Raw genomic sequence first — 9,299 nt, 5'->3', positions numbered from 1 at the left:
ATTATTATTCTTGATCAGTTCTGAAAGCTGCTTGACAACTGAATGCAAACAGATTGCATATACTGTAAATGATTGCAATGCATTGCATACTTGGTCTAACAACCGGTAACATGGTTATCTGACCTATTATGACTTCCTTTGCTGCAAGATGCTGTTCATTTACATAAATAGATGAGCAGATGGTAGATAGTCTATATGCTTTTACAACACTTGTTGCTCCCAAGCACGTGCATTCCCTTCACAAGTACACATCTTTTAAGCTTGGGAAACCTGTTCTGGAGCCAAAAATCCAAACTGAAGGCATCTTTGATTTAATGCTTGCATTTCCGCCCCCTCCCTGCCCTCCACTTGAGCCACTCACACAAATTGGTTCCTGGAATGATTTCATAGAAGCTGTTTGTCTTTTAATCCCCCCCCCAAAAAAAATAATCAACAGCTTACAGGGCATTCAGAATAACAAATACTTGTTTGCATTCTATGCAGAATACAGTATTTCCAACGCACCATCATAATGCCTCTAATAGTAGACAGATAAAAAATACTTGCTGATGAGCATGTATCATAATAAGCAATTTATGCTTCAAAAAATATAGACACAGTTTCTGCACCCAGAGTTTATACATAAGCACAACTGCAGTAGATGCTCTGGAGTGTTAATGATATCTCTGAGCAGTCAGCTTTAGAACAAAATGATATATAAACCCGTTGTAAAACTGTTATACTTCAACAGAAAAGAAAAAGCACAATTGTTTAGAATGACAACAAGATTACCACCCATACATATTCAGGCCAAAATGTAGAACATAACGCAGTGTATGAACCACCACAGTGGTTTGCTTAATGGTCCATCTGGGAAAGATCAGTGATTCTGCACAGCGTTCTGACTCTACAATGGCTAACAGGATGCTTCAATCAAGTTCAGCTGGTGGGTCGAGATTGTAATAGCATCCTCTGTAGGTCCTTAGAATCTGGTAGTTGGAGAAGTATTGCCTATGAAGGTTAACATACTGGAAACCCATTGGTAGAGTCAGCATCCCCAAATCTCCAAACTCTAACAAACTCAAACAGTGAATGCTGACAGGACTGAAGCCAGAAGAAGAAGAAGAGGAGAAGGAAGAAGGAAGAAGTCGTCAGTATCCTTGGGTGAATCCTGCAGAAGTACAAAAACTTCACTTTAAAAGGATGCAACTCCTTGATCTCCAAAACAGCCAAACAAGGACTAAGCATTCTTAGTGGCCTCCAGGACACAGAATGCTGACTGCTGGTTGGAAATGAAACTCAGGAGGCCTGGATGGGTGAGTTGGCATTATTGTCTCTTACAGTTTATAGCATACCAGAGGAAAGCATGGCTAGGTTTGCATTATGCAGACCAGGAACAGGCTAAGGTTCACTGTCAGTATCTTTAAATGGAGCTTGAGCAACACTTACTGTTCCATAGAATGTTAACTGTTCAATTCATGAAGTAATGGAATCCCCCTTAGTGTGGAGGCTAAAGTCAAGCAACATTGACAGCCTACTTTTCACAATATGGAAAGAAGGGTCATGATTTTTATTTTTGTATGTCATTGGCATATGACAAATGGATTTGCCCTGCCAAATCAAGAATGAAAAATAAGAGAATCTTGTTTTATAGAACAAGGTTGCTGGTCAGAACTGGAGATATTTCAATCAACCAAATTATTCTACCAGCTATAAATTTCCGTTTTGGGGAAAATGAGTTGCTAAACTAAATATTGTGGAATTCAAAACCAGCAGTACTTTCTGATCCATAAACTTTGATTATGGAAATAAACTCTCTGCATTATGGAAGTCTAATGGTAGTTTCTCTTGGTTTCTTTTTTTACGGACAAATACTAGATTTTAACACAACACAGTTTGTTTCCCTCCAGCCATGCCCACCTGTCACTTACCTGATGTCACCTGTTTCCTAGAACCTAGGTAAAAGCCATTGCTGCAAAGGAGCAATCAGGCTCTTTAGTGTGTGCTCCTGACTGTTCCTTGGCAGTGGGCCTTGTATTCGAGGCTGTTTAAATTAAGCACCAAATGCAAAGCCCACTATGATTAGTTCTACCTGAGCGTTCTCCTTTGGGGCATCCAAGAGGAACCGATCATTGCCGTAAACAGCAGGCCTTGCACTTGGCTCTGAACTTAAACAGAGCTGAAGGCAAGTTTCATTGGAAAGAAACAAATGGAAGTATGAAGCTTAGCAGTCATATGAAGTCAGCTGATTAACAGGTGGGTGGAACTACCCACCTTTCAGAAGGGGTCCACGGATAGGTGGCCACGTTTTGATCTGGTACACCAAACAAAATTAGAGCCCCACCCATGTAGTAACAGCTGTATTGTAAAGTAAATCCTAATGCTTGTGATGGAATTTTCCATGATGTACCTGCTTCTACCTGCATGTCCAGTCTCAGAGAAAAGCTTTCGGGGGACTATCTATTTACATCCTGGTACTTTAGGTGCAGGGTGCTGCAAGACACCACTTGATCCCTAGTTCTGTTAACAGCTATATTGCAGTAGTCATCAGCGGATTTGGGGCACATAGTTATCACTATGCTGATGGTGTGGAGCTCTATTTCTCTGTTAAATCTGGTTCAGAAGATGCTGTGCCCATAAATGGAAAATGAACTTTGCTATGAGAGAGGCATTTATTTTGGGGTTGCATTCCCCCTGAAGGAGCAGGTCCACCATTTAGGGGTGCTGTTGAGCCATCTTTGTCCATGGAGACCCAGGTGCCAATTTCCCCCTCCCCATCTTCATTTGAAAGAAACGTCCAAGGAAGGCAGGGTGAGAACCTTTGTCCAGTCTGAGAAAAACAGAGAAAGTAACGCACCTCATTTGAATACTCCAGTCAAATTTGCAGCCCCTGAAGCTGCATGCCGTAATAAAAAAACAAAGAGGAGAAAAATCTGCCCAGAGATTTCTCACACAGCTCCAGAATTTTTAGATTGCAAATTCCGTGGATGTTGTAGTCTGGGAGGTTGGCTGACTCTGGGTTGCAGAAAGCTGTCATGTGCCATGGGCAAAATCCAGCAGGAATCTGATATTTCGTTATCTTGTTTCATTTCAATAACAAATGTGTAAGAGAGATAATTTTTGTTGGATGGAAGCTGGGATGCAGACACCAGGAAAAGTAATAAAAGATTCTCATTTCTCTTGGTGGAAACTTACTGGTTAAGATTCATGTCTTTTATTTATTTAGCTATTCCACTTCTAAAGTGTTCCATTGCAAAGACCAGGTAAGAAGAACATCACAATCAGTTCACATTTCCCTCAGGAACATTGCTTGGTGCTGTTGCCTTTTAGGTCTCGAGTTACATCTGCTTTATTCTATCTGTAATAGTTGTTTTATTGCTCTTCTCTGTCTGTGTCTCCCCTAATCTGAATTTTATAGGTTTATTTGTTTGCTAACATATGGGAAAGAAAAACATTTGATTGTATTGTTGCTGCATTTTCCTCTTGCCCTTTCTCCAAGGAACATGCGGTGCCACACATAGTTTTCTGGGCTGCACACACACATGCCATTTTATTTTCCCAACAACCTTGTCAAATAGGCTAGGCTGCAGTGTGATTGACCCCAGGCCACTCCATCAGCTTTGTAGCTGAGTGTGACCCATGACCATCCGAGGGCAGAATTTCTGCTTTTGATTTCTGACAGCAGAAAACTTCCTTTTAAAATGGAAACTGCATAGACACCTTGCTGGATGAAGCTGCTGTAAACCTTCTTCTCATCTGCAAGGTACCTTCACAGTTCCCCCCTCTTATTTATGGCAAAATGTTTTGGTCCAACTCATTTCTTTGACAAGTAGTGATCCAATGCTTGTGTGAGAGAAGCAGAAAACTTGAACGATGATCTGTTTGGAGACTTGTTCCCATGTACGTCTTATCCACTCCCCTGCAGGTAGAGGAGGGATTTTATTTATTTTTTAAAAAATATACCCTGCTTTTCACCATCTGGATCACGAAGTAGCTTACAAAATAAAAACATACGGTATATAAGATTTAAAACAGAAAGACCGGAGGATTGAAACACCAGAAGATTAAAATATCAGAGCAGCATTCATAGTGCAAAGACCTCATGGAACAAAACAGTATTATTATTTTTTAGGAAGATCAAACTGTCCTAATTTCCAAGGTCCTGTTTTTCAAGGTCAAGCCCAGAACTCAGGTGGAGTATTGAGGAATCAAGCTAAGTAGTGGTCCAGAGACCAGTTGCAAGAGGAAGGTGCCAAAAGGCAGAGACTCTGCGACCAATTAGCAGGCTGAAAACCAGAGTCTGGGAACAGTACCCTGGACAGGTCTTAAGGAAGAGACAACTTGTTCCAAAAGTGTTGGTTGCAGAATGAGTTCTTATATGGCCCCTCAGTCACACTGCCTCTCCCAGGCTCTGCTTCATTGCTGGTAAATAAAGAACCCTCTGACCTGAAGGTTGGCACTGTGTTGCCTCTCTGCTAACTCTAATAAGACATGCTGCCTGCAGTCAAGCACAGTGGCATGTGAGGCTGATAGGGGAATGTATGCTGGCTTCTTGGTGGGGTGCAGCTCAGAGACTGCAGTCACTGGGGAGTCCTGGTTCAGAAGTTCCCTGGTTGTTGGACGCAGACTCAGTGGAGTCAGGATCCAGATCTAGCAGTTCTTTCATCCAGCCCTCTTTGTGGAGGCCCAAGTGCCAATTTTTCTTTACCATAACTTTGAGAGATAGGCCAAAATAATTATCTTCATGCTATAGTTGGACAGCTGAGGCTAAAAGATAGTGGCTAGTTTGAAGGTAGTTAAATATGTTCTTAGCGGAGGTGATAAACCCCAAACATTTTTGGTCAACCTGCTAGCTGCTACCTACCATTTAACCCCTCTCCTTGCTTTGAGCAAATGTCAGATTCCGAAATTGTAGAATTGACAGGATAAACCACGAACTTATCATAACCATAACCCAATAATATTAGAACATTGCAATTCTATTAGTGGCATTAGCCAGACACATTGTTGTAGAATAAATGTGTTGAGCTTTTAATATCTACCACCGCATATTATTACTACATAGTACATATCTCAATATACAAAAAAAGCATTGTGTGTTTCACTTTGCAGTTGTTCCTTATTCTTAAACATGCCTAAAGCTCTATATGACACAGTTTGACATCCATGACTACATCACCTGAACATTTAAGAAACATTGGGAAAGTGCTGTGCTTTACACTACCCCCACCCCCCAATATGGCAAAATGCACACTGTTGTAAACATAGTTAAACTTACATTTATTTAATGGTATCACATATTCACATTTAGATTGTATACAACATACGGCTTATTTCAGAAGGGGGCCACACAACCCCGGTAAACACAACTCTCCTCACATTTTTTTCACAACATGAATTAATACTGTACTGAAAATACTTAAGAGATTCTTGACCATTCTAATCAAGGCCTGCCTTCACCACCACCCCTCTGCTGCTGTTGTTGAAAATATAAAATTCCTTCACTTTGCTCATTTAATAGATGTGCAGCATAATCCAAGCATGTCTTATATAAAATGGTGGGGATTCCTCCCCCAGCCTTCATGAATCCCCCTGCAATGAAGAGCCCTCTTAATTCTCCTTGAGTTTACATTTACTTTTACATATCGGTTTACATTGGGGGGGAAATAACATTTAGATGCTGTTTGTGTTTTCATCTGGACTCTGAGATTTAGGGTTTGCCATCCTCTTTTATGCAAAACATAACCCATATGGCTTAATTAGGCCTATTAAGGAGATTCAAGGCTTTCAGACTCTTGTGTGTAAACTAGGGTGGGAAGAAGGAGAGGCACACATGGGAGGAGAAAAAGGTAGTTTCCAGGGCTTTGGGAGTCATTTTGACTAAGAGCAGCAGGAGTGGAATTCAGGGCAGGGCAGGCCCAGACTATTTAGTTATTTTAAAGGGTGAGAGCTATTATTATATTGGAGTCTCAAATCCACATGGAGGGAGGATCATACTTAAAAGAAATTTGTGAATGTTTAAAATGGTAACTGTTGTTGCTAGACTATAGTAGAACAGTGAGTCAGGAACTCTGTTTCCCATCAAGCTGCCCTGCTTGGAACTCTTCCCCTTTCCCAGCAAATCTGCCTGGATGGAAGAAGGCTATGTCTCTCTCAGGGAAGTCTGTTGCTCTCTTCTTGGTCTCTCCAGTTAAATCTTTAAAAGTCTGAACTGTGGGAAGTTTGAAGGTAGACTTGCTACTTTTTGTAAAGGCTAAATTGTGGTTGAATGGAAGCCCAATCAGCCCGTTAGGGGTAGCTACTCTACTTAACTGGCAATATAGGCACTGCTTAATGATCACATCAGACATAGGACAGGACTTGCCAGGGAAACCATGCTTGCTTATAGAGGAACATAGGACAGGACTTGCCCATAGGGATTCTCAGTTTCTCTATAGGCAGACAGTATCCCATGTTTTACCAAAAAGTTTGTGTCTTATCAGGATGTTCTCCTGCAGAAGGATCCAAGAGAAGCTTTGTTTGTTTGTTTTTAAAAAAGTAAAAGTAAATAATCTTCCCAGTTCCCAGTTCACTAGCTGCCACTGGTTGGCAGGGGATATTCAGGCCAATTCTTCAGTGAAACATAGTTCAGGGCAAAGTGAGTGCCAGGAATTCAGTGCAAGCTGCTATTATTGATATTATTCTGATCTGGGCATTGAGATGTGGTGCACAATGCCAAATGCTGAAAGACCTGCAAAATGGAAGCATAAAGAATGTCAACGAGCTGTTGCAAAATACTAAGCTGACAAGTAAGTTTGCCAAGCAGTCTTCACTGCCTGCTGTTGTGACCACTATTGTCTCGATTGTCAATCCCATACAGGAATTGGAGTTACACTGCCAGGAAAAGGATATGACAAAACCTGAAAGCAGAATGGGGGGAAACCAGCCATCATCGAAAAGGGAGTGAGTTAGCTTGTAAAAAAAGCTTTCCAGAATTAGAATCTCCTGCACAGCTAAGAATAGGAAGACGTGTCAGTGTGTCAGCTGTAAAATGTGTTGAGAATGTATAGAGGAAGCAAAGAAGTACTTTAAGAATTAGTACTGTGTTGACTTCACTGGGATCTGACAGAAATGGTCATTTTAAAAGAATTGTGAATCACCTCAATTTGGAAGTGCACCAGCAGGCAATAGAGCTGCACTGGGAGAAAAGCAGTGATAAACATCCATGGCTGAAAATACGGAAGACACAAAATGCAGAAAATATCAAATTCACAGTCACTTTGGCATGTGGGGAGACTATTTCTGCATATCTGGTCCTTGATCACTCTTGCTACCAACCGCTTAGAGTGCCTTATGAATGATGAAAGACCTGACTGTGCAACTACCAGCATTTAATCGCTGTAGAGATCTTGTTTATTACAGAGAAGTGTTGGCAAGTATCAGTGCCACAGAACTAAAATGAAAATTTGATGAATGTTTGGCATTCAGTACTCCCATTGATGGCAGTGTCAGCAAACAGAATATAACAAATGTATTAGTTGTAGAACTGCAATGACAAACGGAAATTGGAGAAATCTTTTCCTACTGATGCATCTGCCAGAGCAGAATAGGGCTAAAGGTTTGCTTGAAGCCCTGAAATAATGTAGTTTCTGATGAACTACATGAAAGAAGCCCGGAAATAATAATGTAGTTCTGATGTCAAGAAACGGATGGAAATGACTGGAGAATCAGCAAACACAATGAAGAACTCTGGTCTTGGGAAACATTTAAGAGATCAGCACATTAGAGAAAGCTTGACTTTTTGGTGCTGTGCTCACTGATCAGACCTTGCAGCATCATCGCCACTGTTCCAGAGCTGAAGATCTGGAAGGCTAGCCTATTAGCTTGGAACACCTACTTCCACACATCAAAGAATAAAACAAATCTACTGGGTTCTGTCTTTCTCTCATCAAAACAATTTTTGCAAAATCACTATGTATGGTTTATACAGCACCATGTCCACCTCATTAATAATAGTGTTGCTCAACCAGACTAGTTGCCAGAAAGTCTTAAAAAGACTGAAGATAGAAAAGAAAAAGCAGAAGCCCGTAGTCTTCTGAAAACATGGAATGATAAAACAAATTTGGCTAACAAAACGGGAATAGCTTAGATGTGCACCAGGTTCTACAATATTATCTGTAATGTGATAAGAGCATCTTTCCTGGCATACTTGCTTGTAGAGATTCAGCAATCAGAAAGCTACAGTTAATGAAGGAAGGTCCTTTCCCTGGAGATGTGAATCCAAATCCAAATTTAACTTCGCTGGTCATGGTAAAAGTGAAAGAATTGAAGATTTGTTAACAGTCAAAATGCATGTGCAATTTGTTTGGAAAATATGCAAGCTGCTGAACAATTTTTTTAGCAGAGCATCTTCATAAAGAACAGGACCCTAAGCTGTCTGCTATCCAAGGTCTGCTATAAACATAGTTACTCACACAGCTTGTGAAGACAGAATTGATATTGTATGCTAGAATCTTTCTTGCATAGAAGAAGGAAGGGAACCATGGGAAGTAATTTCTAAAGTGCCCCCATCTCCCACATTGGAGTGATTTAGGATGTTCAGTGTCTCTGTATCTTCGCTAGCTGGTTCCTATAAATTATAGCATGGTGCAATAATGTCTGGTAGCAATTGCAATTCTCTCACCACACAGTGCAAACTAAAAATAATTGTGTCCCTGCATAATGACACACAAAAACAGGTAGTTAATGCATGGCCAAACCCAGCTCTGAATGGGCTTGGTACAGCCTGTTGTGATCCCCAACCGGCTGTTGTCCACTTTTTTTCAATCAAAGTCAGGAGACAATGTCGGCCTGCTCAGGAGATTTATGCTGAATGGATTATAAAAAAAAGAGAGTTCTGGACATTTTAGTTTCATTTTAAATGCCAAGTTTCTTTAAATTACAACAATTTACTATTAGAATATATGTTCCAAGACGTTTGCCTATTTATATCAACGTGTGTTTAATTATTTCAAGTGAAGATGAAAAATGCACTGTTGCATGGTTTCTAAGTGCCCTTTTGCGTTCATTCCCCTGCCCTCTGCCACAGGGAAAATTCCTTTTAAAAAATCCCAGGGTGACATCACTTTGGATTAAATAGGTTTTACTCTAAACTAAGCATGCTTAGAAATGCTGCCTTACTTTAGTGCAAAAAGCAAAACCATAAAGGTGTTTTCTGAAGCATGAGTGAAGGTGGGCAGGTAAGATAGAACCAGGGAGTCCCTTACATCATTTTGTTATTTCGTTTTTGTTGCAGGCTTGCTCATTTTAAATGGTGCAAGTAAGAACTTAGCATCCTACCA

This window comes from Podarcis bocagei (assembly GCF_964188305.1).
Source record: "Podarcis bocagei genome assembly, chromosome: 6".
Classification (NCBI taxonomy): domain Eukaryota; kingdom Metazoa; phylum Chordata; class Lepidosauria; order Squamata; family Lacertidae; genus Podarcis; species Podarcis bocagei.
This window is presented reverse-complemented; position numbering follows the sequence as displayed.